At 37.8% G+C, this 22588-nt stretch overlaps 1 protein-coding gene across 2 annotated transcripts in view; it reads left to right on the forward strand.

Moving 5' to 3' along the window:
- The first annotated feature begins 1435 nt into the window (after positions 1-1435).
- Positions 1436-22588, forward strand: part of LOC135217861 (1-phosphatidylinositol 4,5-bisphosphate phosphodiesterase delta-4-like) — a 329361-nt gene continuing 308208 nt past the window's right edge. The window contains exon 1 of one of the 2 annotated variants that reach the window (XM_064253878.1): positions 1436-1593. The gene's annotated coding sequence lies outside the window, so the exon portion shown is untranslated. The remainder of the gene's footprint in view (positions 1594-22588) is intronic. The other variant, XM_064253877.1, reaches the window with a different exon arrangement.

The raw sequence follows: 22588 nt of genomic DNA on the forward strand, positions 1-22588 counted from the left end.
GTGCCAGTACAAAGCGGCTTAATCTATTATCATCATCATCTCCAAAGAGGCATTTCAGTCACTGCTTCGTTGAGCTAAAAGTGACCATTCCTTAGACTCTCCACAGTCTTTAGCGCCCTCTAGGCCACAACCTCTTCATTTGCGCTGTAAATAGAATATCCTCCCACGATTGATCAGCTCCATGACTGCCAAGCTTTAGGATTATCTTTTTGCTTTCATCTGTCCTATTGATTACAGTCGTCCACCTTTCGAGAGGGCAGACCTACCTCCTACCTCCCGAATTTTTTCCCATACGTTTGGTCCGCAAGGGTATGAGGTTGATTATTCTCACACATTCGACATTTCTTAATTACTTTTTCTCTTCGTTGCCCTTCAGATTTTTTCAGCGGCCATTCTAAGAACAAAACTGTGTCAAAAGATTTGCGATTATCTTGGTATGCTTTAGTGTTTTGATTCTGTGGTTGACAGAGTTGCAAATGTTGATTTTCTTTTAACTTTTATTCATTGGTTGCCAGCGAAAAGTGAAGTAAGTATTTAAATGCATTGGAGTGGTTGTGTGGGAGGTCCCTGGATGGTGACGGGATATCTTTAGAATTTAAATGAACTCTCCTTCATGTCTTCTAGCCAGCATTCATAATATACATACCTACTGGCCATAGCTGTAGAGCAAGTCCCTACCTTCATAACTGTCTGCATTCTAATTTATATTAAAGCTTTCATAATTTTCAAAAAGCACATTTTCACGATAGTGTATTCCTTCTAAGTGTGTTGTTATTAGAATAAAAAAAACATATAATAATCAAAACTTGTAAACTGGTTATCACTGAAAGTCAGACACGAATTTCTAGGAAAAATCCAACGGAATTTTTGGAAAGGGCGGGAAAGGTGTGGGAATATTAGACCATGCCTCAGGCAGGCGCCTCCGCGCTTGGGGTAGTAGGATCACTCTTCCTGGGATAGGGAGGAAAGAGGGGCGTTCGACTGATGGAGCGCTTTTGAGTCTAGGATGGGAATACTGCGAAAGAAAGTGAAAGATAGCTTGGATATGAATGTTACAAGGACGAGTAGCCTAAAGTAGCGAAGCTCATTCCAAATGATGTCATTTTATATCCCGGAGGAGGAACTTACTTAACGTTTTATAAAGCAATCAGAAAATACGAATGAGTAAGTTATAATGTTCGTAAATTTATTTGGTTGTTAGTGCCGTTTTATACATTTTAGAAGATTTTTTAATATTGAAGATTTACAAAGAGAAAAAAAAAAAGAAATGACTGCCCATCCAGGATTAAGGAAATAAAATGTAAATGACAGAAGATTCGTGAGAAAAGGAGGTGGATTACACAAACCCTAAAGTGAGGGTTGGGTAGAGGAGACGAAGGTGAACAGGGAGGGGGAGAACTTACACACACACACAGAGAGAGAGAGAGAGAGAGAGAGAGAGAGAGAGAGAGAGAGAGCAGCCAGCGAAAAGGTCCGACTCCGAGTCTGAGAGAAACCCGCGAGGCGCAAGGCAGTGTAGCGTTAGCTGTCGTGTGGTAACGTTGTTCGGTGAATTGGACCTGTTTGTTTTCATCCCAACGCCGTAGATCGTCGGTAAGTGCAAATGAAGCTTGTCATTGATCTTTGATGACTGGGCATGGTCCATCGTGTTTCGAGGAACTGTTGTGATGCATAGTTCCAACATGTACTGCTATTTCTTATGAATCATTTATGAAATTTTTATAAAATTTACGTAGAACACGACCATGTATAAGGTGAGCTAACCCCCATATAGGTATTTGGTCAGTTAATTCATAACAGACAATTCAAGACTACGATATTATCTAGTTAAACGTGAATAGCTGCTACTGAAACAGGATATAGAATTTTGCTTTGTGTTTGTTTTAGCAATATATTTGTGGGATTAATATTTAACGCTATTGATTATGAAAATGGTTATGGGGATAAATGTATGTTGATGCTACACGGCTGTATGCCACCAGACCTTGGATTTTAACTATTTGTACTTAGATAGATTTGTTAACCGCGCTATTAATACGTTTATGGTCAACTTCTTGTTTATAATGTACATACATATTCCCATTAAGCAGCAATCACTCTCTTAGTCGCAGGAAGAGTAGGCCTATACAAAGAAGGAATAAGTTTAGCAGGTTTTTTTTTCGATATAAACATCAACATCAAATTAAATTTTAGAGGGGTCACACTCAGCCAGCAGTGATTTTGGATTTTCAACTTTTATTCAGTAGTTGAAAAACAATTTTTCGGCAAACTGTAGTCCTTTGGATTTACCTGGTAAATCCAAAGGGCCACAGTATGCCGATGATTTAAGTGTTTTCATTCCCGTCGCCGTTTCTATAACAAGCACATTTCAGAACGAAAATCTGTTGTATTTATCACCTTTTGGTAAATATATATATATATATATATATATATATATATATATATATATATATATATATATATATATATATATCTCCTCTTGTGGGAGATTAGAACTATAAAAATATAAAGTCAAAACTACATTGCGGTTTTTTGCTTAAGTCTAACTGTCAATTAGAGGCCTGATTTGCTTACTGAACGGTTTATCGTTTGCAATGGCCAGTTAGAGGAATTTCCGTGGGATTTTTTTTTTTTTTTTTTTTTAACAGATTTGAACCACAAGGATTCAAGTTACAGTGTACAAAGGACTAGGCACATTCAGTTACATTTTATACAGAGAGCTAGATACTGTGTAATTCATTATTGTCCATGTGCTTTCAGGCACGATCTTTATTTATTTATTTATATATTTATTTATTTATTTATTTATTTATTTTCTGTACATTTCAGCTGAGATGTAAGAGTCATTTTCACTTTCCTACCATGACTTACAGTTTGTCTAGCATACCTTTTCCGTCCAGAAGCCCCACCCATTCCCGGAGCCGCGCAGAACATCGCGCTTTTAGGCTTTATTGCCTTGACCAACTTTAATGATGACCGGTAATCTATCGGAACTGACCCAGAAATTGTCTGGACATGAATTGCATCTCTTTGGTGACTGGGTCCTGCTGATCAGTTCAACGTATCTCCCAATTGATTTGGAATTCTGTCATAGCTGAAATGCTCTGTTATGCGGATCAGAGCTATTGATCATTTTTAGTTTTTTTCTTTCTGTGTCCGCCCTCAGATCTTAAAAACTGCTGAAGTTAGCGGCTGCAAATTGGTACGTTGATCATCCATCATCCAATCTTCAAACATACCAAATTGCAGCCCTCTAGCCTCAGTAGTTTTTACTTTATTTGAGGTTAAAGTTAGCCACGATCGTGTGTCTGTCACTGCCGTAGGTGCCAACAACACAGGGCCCCCACCGAACCGTGGATGAAAGTTTCATGGGCAGCGGCTGAGAGCTTTTTACAGCATTATACAGTGTACAGAAAACTCGATTGCGCCGAAGAAACTTCGGTGCATATTTTACTTGTGTTTCTTGTTATATTTTGTGAAACTAGAAGGTACGAGTGATTTCCATTTTAGTGCGCAGTATAGTATCAGTTGAGTAATATGGAAATCCGTCAGATGGATCATTGACTCCAGTTACTGGCAGGCGGCTGCCCCGCCCTGTGAAAGTCTCTGGAAACTGTCAGTTCTTCCAGTCAGCACATTTATCGCGTTTCAAAAGCTTTAACAAAGATGCCACAAGCATTTCATGAAGCCCATTTATTTCATGAATTTTTATCGGGCGGGCACCTCTGACACACGCGAAAATTTATAAATTTTGACCAAGCGGACATCTCTTGCACACACGCACGACTAACATTCGTGAATTTTTACCACACCAGGCCTCTCTCTCTCTCTCTCTCTCTCTCTCTCTCTCTCTCTCTCTCTCTCTCTCTCTCTCTCTTTATCAAGGAGGCATAAAATTCTACATCAGATGAACAAAAGTTTCTTTGGTGCATGTTGTACGATGCGAATCTCAATTTCCTCATTTGTTGTTTGATGTCTAGCCATGATGAAACTCTGGTTTTATCGAGTTGTTTTTTAGAATTATTTGATAAGCCTGTGGGGAGAGAGAGAGAGAGAGGTGGGGGGGGGGGGGTTAAGTATCTCGCACATTGTGGCGAAGGCTTGGAGAAAGGGAAATAGAAAGGCAGGAACCAGAGGAATGCAAGCAGCAGTGTCGTCAGCCTATCTTCTTTTATTCGGAAGGGTCAACGTAGGCCGTAACCCTTTGAACTAGAAAGGTGGTTCTCCTGAAGTGGGAGCTGCCCAGTATTTTCCACCGACTCATGGCGGAACAGGGTCTCATTTCTCAATCTTTTAAATTTATGGCAATCAAGTGCCATTCGTGATTTTCATATGAAGGCGATGCAGATTTTGAAAAGGAAAAGTCTTTCTTCAGTAGGTGCTTTGGGCAGTCGCTGGTGCCTTCGAGTTTCGACATTTCTTGTTTGCATTCGCTTTGGAATGAGCAAGGAAGGTTTGTGACATTTCTCATTGTGCATTTAACGGATCCCTGCTCAAGAATTTTCATTGATGCTCTCCACTCCCTCGGGGATTTTCTTCTGTGGCACCAGTGATGACGTGAAGTCTTGATCATGACATAGTATTATACTCTCACGGCATTCTGGCATACAACAGTAATGTCAGCCTTCGTAGCTGAAGCTTTCCAGCTATTGTTCTCTCTCTCTCTCTCTCTCTCTCTCTCTCATAACAGTGATTTGGATGTGGCTGATTTGTCATTAATAGCGTAAATCAAATTGAATTGCTGTAAGATAACGGAATATGATTTAAACAAGTTTTTTATTTTTTTTATTTACTGAAATGCTTTTTATTCTTAAAGTAGTACCTGTTTTTATTTAAAGATTTTTTGTGATTAGTTTCCAGCCTTTTTCCTTAACGTGAAAGTTATTTTAAACTTGGGTATTGTTCAGATATCAAAAAATTAATTTTCTCTTAGAGCATTACATGCTAACTGTATGTTCGGTTTCTATGTACCTACATTTCATTTTGGTAAACTGAGAAATTATTGAACTTTCTGGTGTTTTTGTCAGTTTGTGTCTAGAGACTTTATTTACTATACAAACATTTTCCATAGTTATAATCGTCACACCAGTGTCTTGGAAGTTCCTCGTTGGACGAGTGGTTTTCGTGCTTGCCTACCGATTCGGTAGTCTTGAGCTCAATTCCCCGCTCCGCAAACGTGGAATCAGAGGAATTTCTTTCTGGTGATTAGAAATTAATTACTCTATATAATGTGGTTCGGATTCCACAATAAGCTGTAGGTCCCGTTGCTAGGTAACCAGTTGGTTCCTAGCCACGTAAAGATATCTCATCCTTCGGGCCAGGCCTAGGAGAACTGTTGATCAGCTCAGACTCTGGTTAAGCTAAGATATACTTATCTTTTTTTAACCAGTGTCTTGGACGTTTAAAAATGTCTGCGACTGAGACTATCGTCGTGGGTTTCTCAGCGAAACACTGCGATAAATGAGGTGAAAGAGTGTGGGCAAGACAGAGGTGAATGGTGCAGTGTGTGTAGGGGGTGTTCAACAAGTTGCTGGTGATTGTATTGTGGAAATTTTCTATATTTGGGGTTCACCCATGATTCAGCAGTTTTTAAGTGTAAATGTGGCAGTGATCATTGGCTCTTATTTTCTTGGGAGCCACCCCCTGTGAGGAGAAATAGGCTGTGTTGATTATAGACGCATAGAAAATCTTCAGAGAGATGAAGAACGCAAAATAGAACGTGTCAAGTACTCAAGTTTAGAAAGTGAAGTTCAGCGAAGCATAAGAGGAGAAGCAGCAGAGAAAATCTGGAAAAACTGCCGACAGACAGACAGCTGATTCTGCTCAAGGGAGTGGTGTTGTTGGTAGGGTAATCAACAGAATTATTAATGAAATATCCAAAAGTGCAAAGAAAGAGAAAAGTACCTGTTAAAAGAAGAGTTGGGTTAATGATAATATCAGAAGTTATGATGAGGTCATGAAGAAGGATGAGGGGGATCAACTGAATTCATTATCTTGAGCTGGAGAAGACCCGAATTTTCTGGTGAAGACATTTTCTATTTCTGACGTGGAATCAGCAATAAAAACAGGAGTATGAAAAGCACCAGATTGTTATAGGGCTACGGTGAAGATTCTAGATGATACCGAAATGGCACATCACCCATGAACAAGACTCTAGCCGAATATGGAATGAGGTCAACAGTGAGCAACGTGGTAACAAATAAAGGAAACGTAGGGGAATGAGGCATCTGCTGAGGAATTGCACCTGCGTCGATTGTGATGAAAATGCTCATCTTCAGTAGGCTAGAGAAATAGATTGATAAAATGTTTAGAGGTGAACAAGAAAGGTTGGAGTTGCGTAAAGCAAATATTGGTATTCAGGCTTTGTGCAGCAGCTTATGGAATTTAGAAATCTTCTGATGTCTTTATTGATTGCTGGAATGCCTGAAGCAACATCCACGTGCAGGGGTAAGGTTGCTGGAGCCTTACAAAGCAAATTTGCAGTACAATACTTTCCCGGGCGCCACCGGGAAGTGTTTTTCCACCTTTCCTCCCCACCCTTGTTATAGGTTTTATCATGGAAAAGGTGGCTGGGGGATGGATGTAAGAGAGACAGCCCTAAACGTGACTTGTTAACTGGGTGGGAGACTGCCCACCTGCAAAGGTAAATTGCCCATGCACCCACTAAAGTAATTTCGCCCAAAACGTCTGTAGGTGATTTAAATCAAACTAAAACACTACTTGGAAATGACAGAATTTGTAAAACTTATTTATTGCGGTAACTAAAATAAATAATTACCTAAAATATGACATAAAACATTTCTATAAAATAGAATTTTCATTATATGTGAACAATTATTGATAAATTATACATAAAGCTAAAATAAGTGTACAGTATACACGTATGAGATCTTACATGCGATGACTCAGTAAAAAAAATCCAGTTGCCACCCACTAAAAAATTCTTAGGTTTAGCCCTGCATGGGAACGGCGCTTGAAAAACAGCGACCCCAACTTCGGAATAAGCTGATAATATGGATTTCAGGTACTTTATATTTATATATATGCGTGTGTGTGTGAACTGGATATTTGTATGCGTGGGTGTAAGAGACATACCTTCAGTGGCTTAGCTATTGCAAAGCCTGTGTGTAAGTGTGTGTGTATTTTTTTCTTTTAAGTCTGCAGCTAGATTCTTTGGTAACGCAATGTTATTGACGTTCATAATATTGGCATATGCTTTTTTATTTTTATTTATTTATTTATTTATTTGTAACGTATACTGATGGCAAAACATTGCACTGCGGTTTATCATCAACCTAGTTATTTTCACTTGGATCTCTCTGACAGCATGTTTATTTTCGGTGATGTGTTGGTTCCGACCTCTCTGAGCGAGGATGCGATTTGGTGCAAATGCCTCCATGATACGGGCTGGGATTCGTGGGATGAAAATGTGGACAGCGACTGATTTTGATGCCCACGACTTTTAGCTCTCTCTCTCTCTCTCTCTCTCTCTCTCTCTCTCTCTCTCTCTCTCTGTCACAGTTCACTGACCGGCGCTGGTGAAAGGGAGCTCTCAAGGTTACAAAGGCTTAGACTCATATCACAAAAAGAGAGAGGAAAAAAAAAAAAAGTCTACTTTGGAGGCTCGTTCAAGCAATTAGACGTTGAGGCAATCAACAGCGCTTTTATGGGATTGTTGACGTTTGTTTTCACCAAACCACATTCCTACTGGTCCCTGCGACTGTAAGAAAGTGTAGTCGTTCCTCTAGCTCGCGTATCATCCATACTGTGTGTAGCCTAGGAAGGGGCATCCCCAAAAGGGGCTGTAATAGGTTGGGCCCGTAAAAGTCTGCTGAACGATCCCAGGTGCTTTTATGGGTCAGTCACATGGAAACCGGCAGGAAATGTCGCTCATTTCCTCTGGGTTGTTATTCATTTTCTCCTATAGAGTCGTTATTCGCGAGGTATGGATCGATGTTTTCACTTATCGGTGGTTTTACCAGAATTAGAGCTAAGGTTTTAATACAAATTCTGCTTTTGCAATTGTTATTTTACTCTGTAGATTGTCAGGACACGGTTAATATGTTCTATATTTTTATCAATAATTGTACTTGCATGATTTTATATATATAATTAATAATTTAATATATTAATATATTATAAATATTAGGATATATAATATAAATTATTTATATTATAAAGTTAATTATTATTGGATTATCTATATATATATTATATATATTTAGATTATCTATATATATAGATCTATTATTTATTATTTATTAATATATATAATATATATTATATCATATATCTAATATATATATATATATATGTATATATATATACTATATGATGAGAGAGAGAGAGAGAGAGAGAGAGAGAGAGTAATTATAAGTGTTCGTCATAGTAAATGCAGTTGGCGTGATTATTAAAAAATATGACTGGAAAATACTTGCTAATTTGACCAGTAAACTGACCTCAGTTTGTTTTTGTGTTTAACAACGAGTACATCTGATATTATGAGTGATCAGCCGAAAAGTTATGCATGAGCATAGTAAATGTCAAAAGAACGTGTTGATGTTGTGCTTGCATTTACTGTCACTTACCAGAGGTCGTGCTTGCGGGAATAATGATGTCGATGGAGAAAGCACAGCAGACCTTTCACGTGGCGTGTTGAGACTTCTGCTTCATTGTCTGCCAAGTATTACCTGTTGTTTAATGAACCTTCCGATGATGTCCATTTTAAGATGCAATCAATTTGTGACCCGAGAGAGTGTGTTTCTTTTGTGACCCGAGTGAGCGAGAGAGAGAGAGAGAGAGAGAGAGAGAGAGAGAGCGAGTTCCTTTTACCTCCACCCAAGGTCGCAGGAAATATGTTATCATTATTGTGTCTGAGCGAAACATGTCTGGCTGTGCTTGAGGACTGAAATCTTCCAAGTGCCATTTCGTATATCCGCTTTTTTATTCGGCGTATTGCTGGTAGCCTACGTGTTAACATGGGCGATGGCGTCATTCTATGTATTTCAAGGGAGGTGGTAAACAAAATAGTTACGGTATGTTGTCATCGCCCGCCTTTGGCTTTAGAAGTGCAGTTCCTTGAGGTTGTGGAGCCTCCACAGGCTGTTTCTGGCCTCCAAAAGGTGAAGCTGGGCACTGTCTTTTCGTGTGAAAAATGAACATATGTTTTGTTTACGTGGAAACTCGGAGATTGTCACGTCATACTCTAATAGTACAACAACAAAAAATCAGTCAGAGATTGGATAGCTGTATGTTTGACGAGATATATGATAAGGAAATGCAACCTCATTACATCGAGGTCAAAATAACATTCACAAATGTAATATGTCGAAACTTTTTATTTCCTCTCCGGCCCTTTTATTCAGGCCTTCGTTTGTTTATATTGCAAACAGAGACACAGGTGTGTATATATACGTATATATAGTATATATATGTGTATACATAAATCTTTATGTATGTGACTGCATGTTATCATTATCCCTGTTATTGGCTAATTTCACACGTGTGTATATATATATATATATATATATATATATATATATATATATATATAATATAGATAGATGATAGATAGATAGATAATGTATATAATATATATATATTATATATATATATAATATATATATATATATCCAATGTAGCACGAAGGAACACGTGCATGGGAATATCCTTAAATCCACAGTAGAAAGGTGAGTGAAAAACTGGAGACTTGGAACAAGTACTTTTGTAGTTTATTCTACATTTTCAAGTTCTCACTAAATATAATACAAGTTGACAGACCTTTATATACAAAACCAGAAAGGGGGGCGTGGTTACAGTTTGTTAATCTGGGCGGCGTGATTAACATAACTGTAAGACCGACATGCTTTCTGTTTTGTATATAAAGGTCTGTCAACTTGTATTATATTTAGTGAGAACTTGAAAATGTAGAATAACTGCGAAAGTGCTTGTTCCAAGTCCCCAGTTTTTCACTCGCCTTTCTACCGTGGAGTTAAGGATATATATATATATATATATATATATATATATATATATATATATATATATATATATTATGTATATACATATATATATATATATATATATATATATTATACATACATATATATATATATATTATATATATATATATATATATATATATATATATATCTTATTGAAATGCAAAATTTTAATGAGCCAACTCAATTATTAACAAATTCTCTACGTCGCTTAATCTTGTAACCCATCTTGTGTCTTTATTTTATAGAAAGCCATGCCTTAATCACTGGTATATTATGTCGAACATTCTTGTCAACGGATGCTTTTGCCAAATATTCCCTGGCTGTATCTCGAAAAGCAGAAAAACTGGAATCAAAATGGCCGTTTACCCAAAAAGACAGACAGACAATTTCTCTGGAGACAGACAGACATCCAGTGAAAGTCGCGTGTGGATAAATACGGCTTCACTGATAGATACTAAAACTGCTTCCATTCCTCTGGCCTTGGGTTGGAGAGAGTTGCCTGGCATTTAGGAGAGGATGCCTCCCTCACCATATTGATTCATGTGTGTTCGTGTTTGTGTTTGTGTGGGCGTGCATGCATGCATACATGCATTCATGCAGAAGGAAAAGTGTCGAGTGTAAGCACGAACTCGGTGACCCGATCTCTTCAGCATTTGCTCTTGTTTCGGATGATTAGCGCTGCATATTTCTCTGGGTTTCGCACTTCGTGTTTCGTTTGTTTCACATAGTGGTGACCTCGAGAGAGAGCTGAAAAAGCAGCGTGGAAAAAGAAGCAACTTTTAAATGGAGAAAGACTTGTTTAGCTGACTTAGTGACGATCTAGATCAAATCTTTTCCAGTAAACACAATAATAATAAAGTTGAGTATTTCTTGACAATAGTTGCATTGCTTGGAAGTGCTCCCGGTAGAAGTTGTGAAATCATTTGCAAAAATCTCGGAGGAAATGGAATGACTTAAGAAAACTGCATCATGCAGATAGAAATACTTTCCATCAGTAACTTGAGGAGAGAGAGAGAGAGAGAGGCGTAGGCGCTCAGGCATCAGTGCTCTTTCGATGTAGGTAACAGTTTGATGGAACTTTTGACCCATGATGTAATGCATGCATGTGTATATATATGTCAACGTAAGCACGCTTGCATGCACTTAGGTTTTATATATATAGATATATGTGTATATAAAACGTATATATGTACATATATAGATATGTATTATATACATATATATGTATGTATAACTGAATCAAGAAAATTTGTAACGTGATGAATATATAAATAAAGACAAAAGCCACGAAGGAAAGTGAAACGAAGGAGCACTGCGAGGCCTTTCGACTTTCCTTCGTGGCTTTTGCCTTCATACATATACGTATATGTATATATAAATATATAGATATTATATATATATATATATATATATATATATATATATTACATACTTCATATATATATATATGTATGTATATATATATATATATATATTACATACTTCAATATAAATGGTGATATATACATATATATGTGTGTGTATATAGTTGCGATAACCACAGTGCCCTCTTAACTTTTCGAATTCTTCAGGCAATTTCGTTACGCTGTCGCTATAAAGCCTGAGAATGAAATGCAGATCAGATCGAGGTCACGTCACCGACCTGATCCTCCAGAAGTGGATTCGGAATTTCGTTATATTCTTGCATCAGGATCTCAGTGTTTGTAGTTACAAGGGTAGCCACAGGGCGTGAAGAGTTCGAAAAGGTAAGAGGACATTGTGGTTATCACAATGACACACACACACACACATATATATATGTGTGTGATGAGAAATTGATTTCTCGATATAATGTGGTTCAAATCCCGCAATAAGCTATAGATCTGGTTGCCAAGAAAACAATAGGTTCCTGGGCACATAAAAAAAATCGAATCCTTCGGGCCAGCCCTAGGAGAGCTGTTAATCAACTCATTAGTCTGGTAAGACTAAGATATACTTAACTTTGGTTTCACTTTGAAATTAATAACTGCTGATGCCGAAATATCATGAGCTTATGGGAGCTGTCATGTTGCCTTATTCAATATGTTGTTGGGTCAAATTAGAAGAATGCGTGCCTCCGACGATTAACGAAAAGACTATCAGAATCTAGTAGATGGCAGGCACGAATGACAAAGTGAAAAAGAAAATTTTATATTGCACTAAATGCAATTAGCACGCATGCTTCAAAGAGACAAACTGCATGACTTGGCAATTTGTGTCAGTAGTATGTGTACGGTGTGACACTCATTAATATCATCTAAAAACCATAAAAGCGAAATCATTCCGTCTATAGATATAAAGGTAGATTATCTGTAGAGAAATATTAACTTAATGCTGTTTATTTATTTATTTATTTTTTATTTTTTTTTTAGAAATGTCTTAGTACTTGTTCAGATTAGAATATAGTCATTATCAGTACATTTGAAAATTTGAAACATCTAAGGTCTTGAATAAACCTACCTGTGGTTTATCTGGACAAAAGGTCATCTGAAGAGGCAACATGATGTCCCCAAGAATAGGCGATGTCAGAGGGGGAGAGGTGTAGGACTCGATTATTTCATTTTGGAGATTTGATTAGATTGCTATTATCGTCTGATCATTCCTTGTGGGGGGCGGGGCGTGTTAGTTCTGGCAGTGCATCTCATGCGGTCCCCTGCAATCATTACTTAGCCCCTAGCTGAAACCCCTTTCATTCATTTTACTGTATCCCCTCCATATTCTTTCTTCCATCTTACTTTTCACCCTCGCCTCAGTGGCGTGATTGGTATGGTCTTAGCTGCCACCTCGGTGGCCGTGAGTTCGATTCTCGGGCATTCCACTGAGGGGTTAGAGATGTGTATTTCTGGCGATAGAAGTTCGCTCTCGACGTGGTTCGGAAGTCACGTCAAGCCGTTGGTCCCGTTGCTGAATGACCACTGGTTCTATGCAACGTAAAAACACCATACAAGCCAAGCCGCCCAACAGTTGATTCATAGTGCAACTGGCTTGAGGTTGACCGTCTGTTACACATCAATTTATGTTTCAGCGCTGAATGGCCTAAGGTCCCAGCGCTTGGCCTTTGGCATAAATTTTGTATTCAGTTCTATTCTATTAAATCTGGAATGGTAAATTTACTAAAGTAACTGTATAACAAGAACATGTTTCCAAAATTCATCAGTGAGCGTTGACTCAGTGTTCAGTGCAAAAAGTATACACAAATTATGGGTGAAATCGATGCTTAAGAATCAGTAATGTAGTTGGATCGATTTGTAATAGTGTTGAGTAATCATGAAAATATTCTCCTCCCTGCTGGCCTGGGAATTGTTCTTGGAGTGATGTTGACTACTCTGACTGCTGCTGCTGCAGGTGCTCGAAGAAGGTGCAGCAGATTGGAAATGGTAAAAATATATATACATCGACCAGCAATGTCTAATGATACTTCTGCTCTTGGAGTAATTTCAGTATATCGAACAGTTGATCTCTCCTGGTTATGATAATCTGATCAGGAAGTTGCTGTCGGGAAGGATTGGAAAAGTTCTCATGAAAATCTGGGTATTTGAATAATGATCACGAATGACATTGTGATAATGAACAAGATGTATGTTTTGAAGTTCTTGGTCTCCTCCCGATGTGTCGTAATGGTGATGTTTTTGTGCTTTGACAAAGTATTACTTTTGTGCCATCATTGTGTTGAGGTTAATTAGTACTTTTATGTGATGAACCCAACCCTAACTTTCACCTCAACACGTGTTTTTGCGATGCTCAAGATGCCAGTCGAATGTCCATAATGGTTTTTGCTGGTTGATTTCTTCACATTGAAATGGATTCACCTGTGTAACAGCTTGTGAAGTTGAAGATGTTTCTGTCCATATAACCATTATTAATTAAATGATATTACAAAGGCGGCTCAAGGCTATGTTTTGGGGCGCCTTAGGAGGTCTGGCTATGGCCTGCGTGTGACAGGGGAAAAAGTGGCTCTATTATTATGTATGAGTGATTTTATTCTGTCTAGCTCAACAATTCTTTTTTGAGGTGTGATACTATCACCAACTCTAATAATTGTAAATTTTCGTGATTAGAATATTCAATCACAGTTTTTTAAAATCAGGTTAATTTCACTTGCATTGTTCTTACGACGATTATATATACTCACAAACACATATGTATTGTGTGTGTGTGTGTCTGTTAGTCATTTAAGCACTCATGAATTTTTATTAAGCCAAAAATAACGATGGCTATCGAATTCAGTATACCTTGTGAATAACATAACCCTGAGGGAATTCTAACTGATAAGTGCTTCTGCTGCGGCAAGGATTCGAACCGTGGTCTGGTTTATAAACAACGATATACAGTGCCTTTAACCACCCAGCCATCAAGAGACATGTTGTTATCGACTCTGATGTAAATACTCCTGTATTTATATATCTCACTAGAACTGTATAAATAGAAATTTCGCAGCGGAAATGAGACAATTAAGAAACTTCTGGCTTGGGGTCTGTGAGTTTTATGACCTCCATCAGCCTTTCGGAAATATAGCACCTCAGTAGCGTGATCGGTGTGGTGTTGGCCTACTACCTCGGTGGCCGCGAGTTCGATTCTCGGGCATTCCATTGAGGTGTGAGAGATGTGTATTTCTGGTGATAGAAGTTCACTCTCGACGTGGTTCGGAAGTCACGTAAAGGCGTTGGTCCCGTTGCTGAATAACCACTGGTTCCATGCAACGTAAAAACGCCATACAAACAAACAATTCGGATATATCGATAGTTTGCTGATGGGGCCTGCGTCTCTCTCTCATTTACGAAAACATAGCGCTTGAAGTTCAGCTTGAACTGCAGGAAATGACAATACGCTGAGTCACAGATCAATCATCTACGTACTCAAGGTTTGTCTGGAACTCTTTTTTTCCACGCGGTATATATTATTTAGGGGAATATTATCTGCTTTCAAAGCGAGCGTTGTTATTGTTTCTCTATAAAACTGCCGATATCAAGATTGATAAGAGCTAAGTCATAATTATTAAATTCCTTAACTTGATGATGCAAAACGTTTGCTGTGCTTGTATCACGATCAATAGGAGTCCCATTCCTTCGCCTTGCCTTGGTGTTCAACTCACCCTTTTCGTCTTCTTTTTTTCTAGCGGCATTAAATTGACATCAGTGCTGATGAAATGAGACGTCGCAGGGAAACTTGTGCAGTTTTTCAGGGTTTTACTCCAGAAGTTGAAACCGGAAGGGAAGGGAAGGGGAGAGAGACAGGGAGTAGAATGAAGGTTCAGGAGAGAGAGAAAGAGAGAGAGAGAAGGGAAACGGCCACTTCTGGAAATAAAACTTGGCCAGACGTGTGTGAGCGGAAGCTTCTTTCTACACTGCGGCTGCTGCTGTAGGACTTTAGGACTGACTGTAGGTGGGTCGGTAGATCACCCTCGCCGTCAGCGAGTCCCCCAGGCCTTTTCAGCCTTTTTTTTCTTTCTTTTTTTTTCTCCCTATCATTTCAGGAACCTCTAAACAGGACGACACGCCAATGTTTTACCGCAGACATGGCGAGGTTCCCATTCTATATATTGACTGGGGATATATCCCGTGTATTTGTTTACGCACTGTTTATGTTTATACAGTTCTTAAGTAGTAATGTAATGGTCTCTTACATTACATGCTTTTGACTCACTTATCTAACATCATTTTTAAACTACAAATTTTAAGTTTTCACGGTAAATGTAGTTCCCAATTTATTCGTTTTTGAGAAATGTTATCAATCAAACTCTGGCTGAATGATTGGTTTATATTTACTGGTCAGGGTCCCGTACTTATAGTTTCCGACGTCTTATAAAGAAAGGCGTCCATGTCTTTCAAGAAAAGGCAAGAAACAATGTGTAGAGGAAGACGTCCACCCACGTGGCTTCCTCCCTCTCACCCTGGTGGTGGTTTCTCCATTACACCACCGACCACCACCACACCTTAAAATTGGAGTCGATGCAGGCAACGTCTGGCCAGCTGTTAGCCTCTCGTCCAAGAGTCACGGATACAAGTACAAACTGATATGGCCGGTTACTACAATCCCCGATTAGTTTTTTCTTTCTTTCTCACTTTCGTTCTTTTTTTAATGAGATTCAAGTCACTCGTTCTTTAACCCTTTTCATTTGAAGCTTCTTTTCAAACAAGACCTCGTGAATACAGTCTAATAGGATTTTTTACATCGGATTTTGATCGGTTTTCCCCTTCCAACTGTTGCTATACTTTGAAGGGTCACCTATGTAACACGGCGTGACGTTTTGAATATGGTTTTGCATGTAATAATAGTGTTAGGTAAACGTTAGGTGTCGATTATTGAGAAACACCTTTTGATATTACAAAATAATGCTACAGTTCCTTGTAGCAGGACAGGAACGGATGCTAAACCTGTCGGACCTACTGACTATCATGACTACAGATTCCAAGATAGTCGTTTTGGTTTTCGTGTAGTACACTATACGAGGAAACTGCCGACCGATTTGGTCATTCGCTGTAATATGGAGTTGGTAAGGTGGTCGAGTTCAATTGGCCGTTGGGTCATTGGCAATGCTATAACCGTGGAATGGGTGAATCTTCTCGGGGTAAAAGGGGACATACCTATCTCGGGTAGGTACAGGGGTTCCCTTGGGTAGTACAGCTCTGAGAGGAGAGGGAGGGTTACGGTGGGGTCCTGGGAGGCCAGTCCTTCCTTCCCTGCCTCTCTCCTCCCCGAAATACGTCACGTGACTGCTAGATACCGGTTCACCTTGGCCGAATCTTGAAGGCGCGCCGCATCCTCCGAGGTTTCTGCCATGAGAGAATATTTATAAAGACGTCGATGTCTCCAGACTGTCACTCCTTCAGTAATGTAGGACGTCCTCCATGTGAGGTGCGAGAGGAGGCCTTCCCAAAGGAAAAACATTCCTCTCGGCGGAGAATTTGCTCATTGCTTTTTAATACTTTAGTCAGTTCATGTTTCCCCCGGCGAACGGTATACCTATCATATTTTGATGGATTATCTTGCGTCGAAAACTTTTGTGAATGTATAGATAAAATTCCTTGCAAGAGATGCTTTAACGAGGTATGAAATGGCTAGTGAATGATTAGAACAAAACAAGTATAAAAAATGGGCCGAAGAACCGAGATTTCTGTACAGCGTATAATGCTGTATGAAACTCTCGGCCACGGCCCCTGAAAATCGGGTCTTCCAAAGAGTCTGGTGTTCATTCTAAAGAAGCAGCAGAAGACAATGGGAAATACAGAAAGAAGATATCATTTATTAGAGAAACAAATACATCAACAGATTAATAAATAAGTAGAATTGCAAGCAAAATATTAACGTATAAGTTGAACTGTATTAGGGAACATTGCATTGCATCTTCTCTTGAACTTTGATATCTATCTTTACATATATATATATATATATATGTATATATATATATATATATATATATATATATATAGTATAGATAGATAGATAGACAGATAGATGAAATGTGTGTGTGTGTATTATATATAATATATACATAATATATATATATAATATATATATATATATATATAATATATATATCTTACAAAGACGTAACTCATTTGTACTTACAAATATTTTCCCACAAAGTATCACTTTTTAACGAAATGAACATATCATGGGAATAAGTTTAACACCCAATGGAATTTGATAAGTCCTTGTTGGGCCAAATGCGCCATTGGAAAAGATTCCTTTTGAGTGCAGGTTGTTTCCAAGACATGATGAATTCGTTATAAGTTATGTCCATGGCTTAATATATTATATATATATATATATATATAATATATATATATATATATATACGAATCAAACTACAAATGTCCTTTAATATCTAATGCGCTTTACCTCGGAATTACTATATTTTCATATTTTCATATATGTTAACTGAAAGGGAATTTTTAGTTGATAAGAAATTCGTCGGCTCATGGGCGCGAACCACGGAACCAAGAAATCAGGACGTAAAGAGAAGCGCTTTAAACCACAGGGTTATCACGAGAGGTTTAAAGCGCTTCACTGTGCGTCCTGATTTATCTTGGTTCCGTTGATCGCGGCCATGAGCCAACGAATTTCTTATCAACTAAAAAAATTCCCCTTCGGTTAAATATGGAAATATATTGATTCCGATGTAGAGCGCAATAGATATTAAAGGACAATTGAAGCTTACTGCATATATATGAAATCACGGTGGTGTGGTAAGACCTATATATATATATATATATATATATATATATATATATATATATATAATATATACACATGTATACATATGTGTATGTATATATTTATACGCACACACATACATAATATATATATATATATAATTAGTATGTGTGTGCGTATAAATATATTACAATACACATATGTATATATGTATATATATATACATATATATATAATTATGTATGTGTGCGCGATAAATATATACATACATATATATATATATATATACATATATATATATATATTATATATATATAATATATATACAAATATACCATTATATACATTACTCTCCAGTAGCTTTAGGATATCTGTGTTTATAGTGTTCAGGGAGGGATGAAAATGCTTAAAACTGAAGTCCTTGAGGATAATTTAACACAGGCACACATATATCACACAGTACATCCACTCATTTATATATATATTAAATATATATATATATATATATATATATATATATATATATATATATATATATATATATATATATATATATTATGAGTGGATGTGTGTGCCTGTGTTAAATTATCCTTGAGTATTTTTGAACACAGATATCCAAAGCTTCTTTAGAGTACTGTATATAATAAGTTTATATTTTTATGTTTACTCTTAAACGTAAGTAAAACTAATCTTGGTGCGTAATCGTCCATTTATAGCGATAATCAGGTTTTGTTTTTTAATTATAGCTCTTGGATAATAATTTATGGTTTTGCTGAGATATTATACACCTGTTCATGTAGTATTTGAGTTTACGCTCAAAACTTGCTCGTGCGTGTCATTGCATTGCAAGCCAGTTGAAGCATGATCACTTGTTTTGTTTGTGCACGTGACAGTGGCGTTTGCAGGAGGAAAACTCTTGGAATTTATCCAGCTGATTACTTTAGGTCGTGAACTTCGGAATATGTTGTCTGCTAGTATTTACCCGAGGTAAAAAGAGGAAAATCGTATGAATTTTTCTCAAGGATTCTTCAAAGAAGTCATTTATGCATGATAGATATTTTGCTTTGTAGATTAAAGTAATTCTGTTTTAAAAACAAATCAGAACGAGAATGAATGATTTTTTTAAAAGAAAATCTGGCTCTCCGAAAGCCTAAAACTCAATTTAATTTACATAAATCACCTCGGCACACTTTGGAGAAAGGGCAGTTACTCTGCATCAAGGTGTCTGACCATACCTGTTGTAAAATAAGAGCATGTATGTATTCCGTTAAATATTCTTTTTAAAAGAGATTGCTCTTCTTTGGCTCGATTCTGATTGATGGAGACTAGTACCTACCGTAGAATATACAATGTAAAAGACACATGCCTACAGTTCTGTAGACTATGGAACTTAAAGCATTGACTACTCCAATTCTTGCCTGGATTGTTTTGTTTTCAAATGACGATATAACTATAGAAATAAGGTTAAAATTTGTTCAGACAGAAAAGAAATGACCTATGCATGTCCCCACTGCCTCTTTATGACAGGCTACACTGCACAGATGGAAACATAACTGCTCGAGCCTCAGCCAGAAGTAATAACGAAGATATTCGCAGTGTCTTTCCCAGCCGTTATCATTTGAACCCAGGTCTTGAGTATCTCTTTAGACCTTGCTTTGAACAATGCTGGAACCGCCGGTTCTGTACCCAAGGACCAACCGGCGCTTCCTTCGCTTCGTACGCAGCTTGTTCAATAAAAATGAGTGGCCGTTGGAGAGATTCTCCGTACCTGTGAAAGTGAGCTGCCTGCCGGAGGGAGAGTCCTAGCGGAGCCACAGGTTGAGAGCAGCGGGGCACTCCTTTTCGGAAAAGAAAGTCGAAGGCTCCAGCCATTCAACTTGAACATAGTTCAAATCTCAAAATCTGAAACTTTTATATTACAGCGCAACAGACATTCAACTTCTCAGTCGATATTGTGCACTAAGTACGATGTTTATCTTTCCTAATTTTTTAAGGGAAACGTATTTAAGCATTTACAGGGCAAGCAAAAACTTAAGTATGGACGTCATATTTTTGTGAATAACGACCAAAACAACAAATATGAAGAAGTCAATTGTATTTGCATCTATCGGACATAATGATCACATTTATTTACAGTAAATGACACTGTCATACCTCGCCTTTCTTGTACCTGTGGAAAGAAGAAAGGTACTTGACTAAATCTTGATCCATTGAGAAATTTTGTTGGTGAACTTTTGTGTTCCTCGAAAGATTGCTCAAGTCGCAGCGGGTGACAACAAAAGATCAAAACCCAATTGCATTTTTGGTTTAAAATATTCGGAGGCATTATTAATGATCTTGGAAGGAGGATGAAGCCTATATCAATGTTAAATTACCACCATGTTTAATGGCTTTTGTAATTATTAGATTTTGTTAATTGGGAGTATTTTTTTCTTCAAATCGACTGAGCCAGTTGATAGCTGTTGCAACGATAACGGTTTCCAGATGGTGATAAGTCATCGCAAATGCCAGTGTGTTGATTTTCTATGATCGCTTCCCCTGGTTTTTTATTTTTTATTTATTTTTTTATTTCTTTATTTTTTACAAATAGGTATTCAGCCGACATTTGTGCAGGACGACACATTCTAATATAAACAAAATTGCGTTGGATTTACATGAATGATCTTTTAAAGGAAACAGCAGTCATTCATGTTTCCGAGAAGTCTTTTGCATTTTACCTTGATGTTGCTGAAGTGAGTATTATTCCACAGTGTAGTTGGCAACTGTTGAAGAATGACGCACCTGTTATCGAAGGGAAAAGGAGGATGTGATGTGATTTAATCTCTATTACTTAAGGCCTATTGTGTATCGCTATCTTGAAAGCAGCTTGTCTTCTAATCCTATAGATGAGGGAATCTGATACCTTCGGTCACATTCATTTCCGCATATCTCTCCAGATTAGGGGATCAGGGGTTGCCACTTATTAATATCTAAACAATTTATTATAGAGGCCTTTAGGCCTATGATACGTGCCCTGAGAAATATGTCGACACTTTGCTTGTTGGTTATCTCTGAACGGTAACTTTTCAGCAAATTTAAAAGCCTGCGAAAGATGTCATTTAATGACATCTCTTAAACAAATTATCCTGCTCAATGCTTCGTTTAGGCTTAGAGAAGAGAAGTGGGACTGAAAAGTCCATGTCGTGTCTAGGGCTTGCCCCCGCCATGATTCACAGCTGTGCACCGAGTTTGGGTTTGTGTTGGTCTGAAATAACAGTGTTACTGCAACGCTGCTTTTCGCCTTTTGCGGTTATTGCGGAGGAGGATTTTATCATCGTCGATTTCAAAGCTTCGTCGTCTTGATGCAAACTTATAGAAATACTGATTTTTTATACATAGTCGGTAAAAAGGGTCTGCTTGCAAGGCTACTGGCATCTATAGCATGGAAAAAAGTTGACTGCTACTGAAACTGATAGTCACTATTTTGAGTTGCAATATTATTCTCCCTTTCATGAACACACTGACGTTACGTGGCCTATGTGAGTCCGAGTCCCTTTCGCCAAGAATTTCTTGTCCTACTTAGAATGTCCTTGTACCGGGGTTTGACTCATTCGTGAGTCCTATATTTGGGTTGTTACCTGCTTCCCATCACCGGTGGGACACCCCCCCCCCCCCCCTCCACACACCCCACCTTTCCCTCATTCCCCAGCACGCATACCACCTATCAAAGCCATTTCTCTCTCTCTCTCTCTCTCTCTCTCTCTCTCTCTCTCTCTATGAAACATTGATGTCAAATTGACTTTTTTTTTTTCTCAGGACTTTGTATGTCAGACATCAATATTTCATGGCCCAGCGCAGCATTGCTCAAATCTCGGCTCACTTCACAGTAACTAACCATGTAAAGGCCACTAGCCGTTTTGACTTTTGATTACTATCCTTAATCTGTATTTGTGATGCCGAGAGAGAGAGAATGAGATTTTACCTTAACATCATTCGAAATAGCCCTTATTGACTCACAAATTAGACTTGAATTGAAAAATGCTGAAGTCAGTTTGTCTGAATTCAGTACCGACCATCGGTATTGTGTTTATAACAGGTCAACAAGCATCAGAAAGCATAGACCTTATGATTCCCGAGTTCATTAAGAACCTGTACCCAAAGCCACAAAATAGTACTATGCTGTAAGGTGTGAAAAGCGTGAAAACGAAAGGTCAGGGAGAGTTGCTATTATTAGTACTAATATTATTGTTATTAATCAATAATAATGATAATATTATTATTATTATTATTATTATTATTATTATTATTATTATTATTACTATTATTATTAACTATGGCAGTATAAAAATTAGAACTTTAAAATTGACAATGCAATAGAACTGAGCTCGGACAACGAAGATTACACAATGTCCATGTAAAAAAGAAATCTT

Source organism: Macrobrachium nipponense, chromosome 9 (genome assembly GCF_015104395.2).
Source record: "Macrobrachium nipponense isolate FS-2020 chromosome 9, ASM1510439v2, whole genome shotgun sequence".
Taxonomy (NCBI): Eukaryota; Metazoa; Arthropoda; class Malacostraca; order Decapoda; family Palaemonidae; genus Macrobrachium; species Macrobrachium nipponense.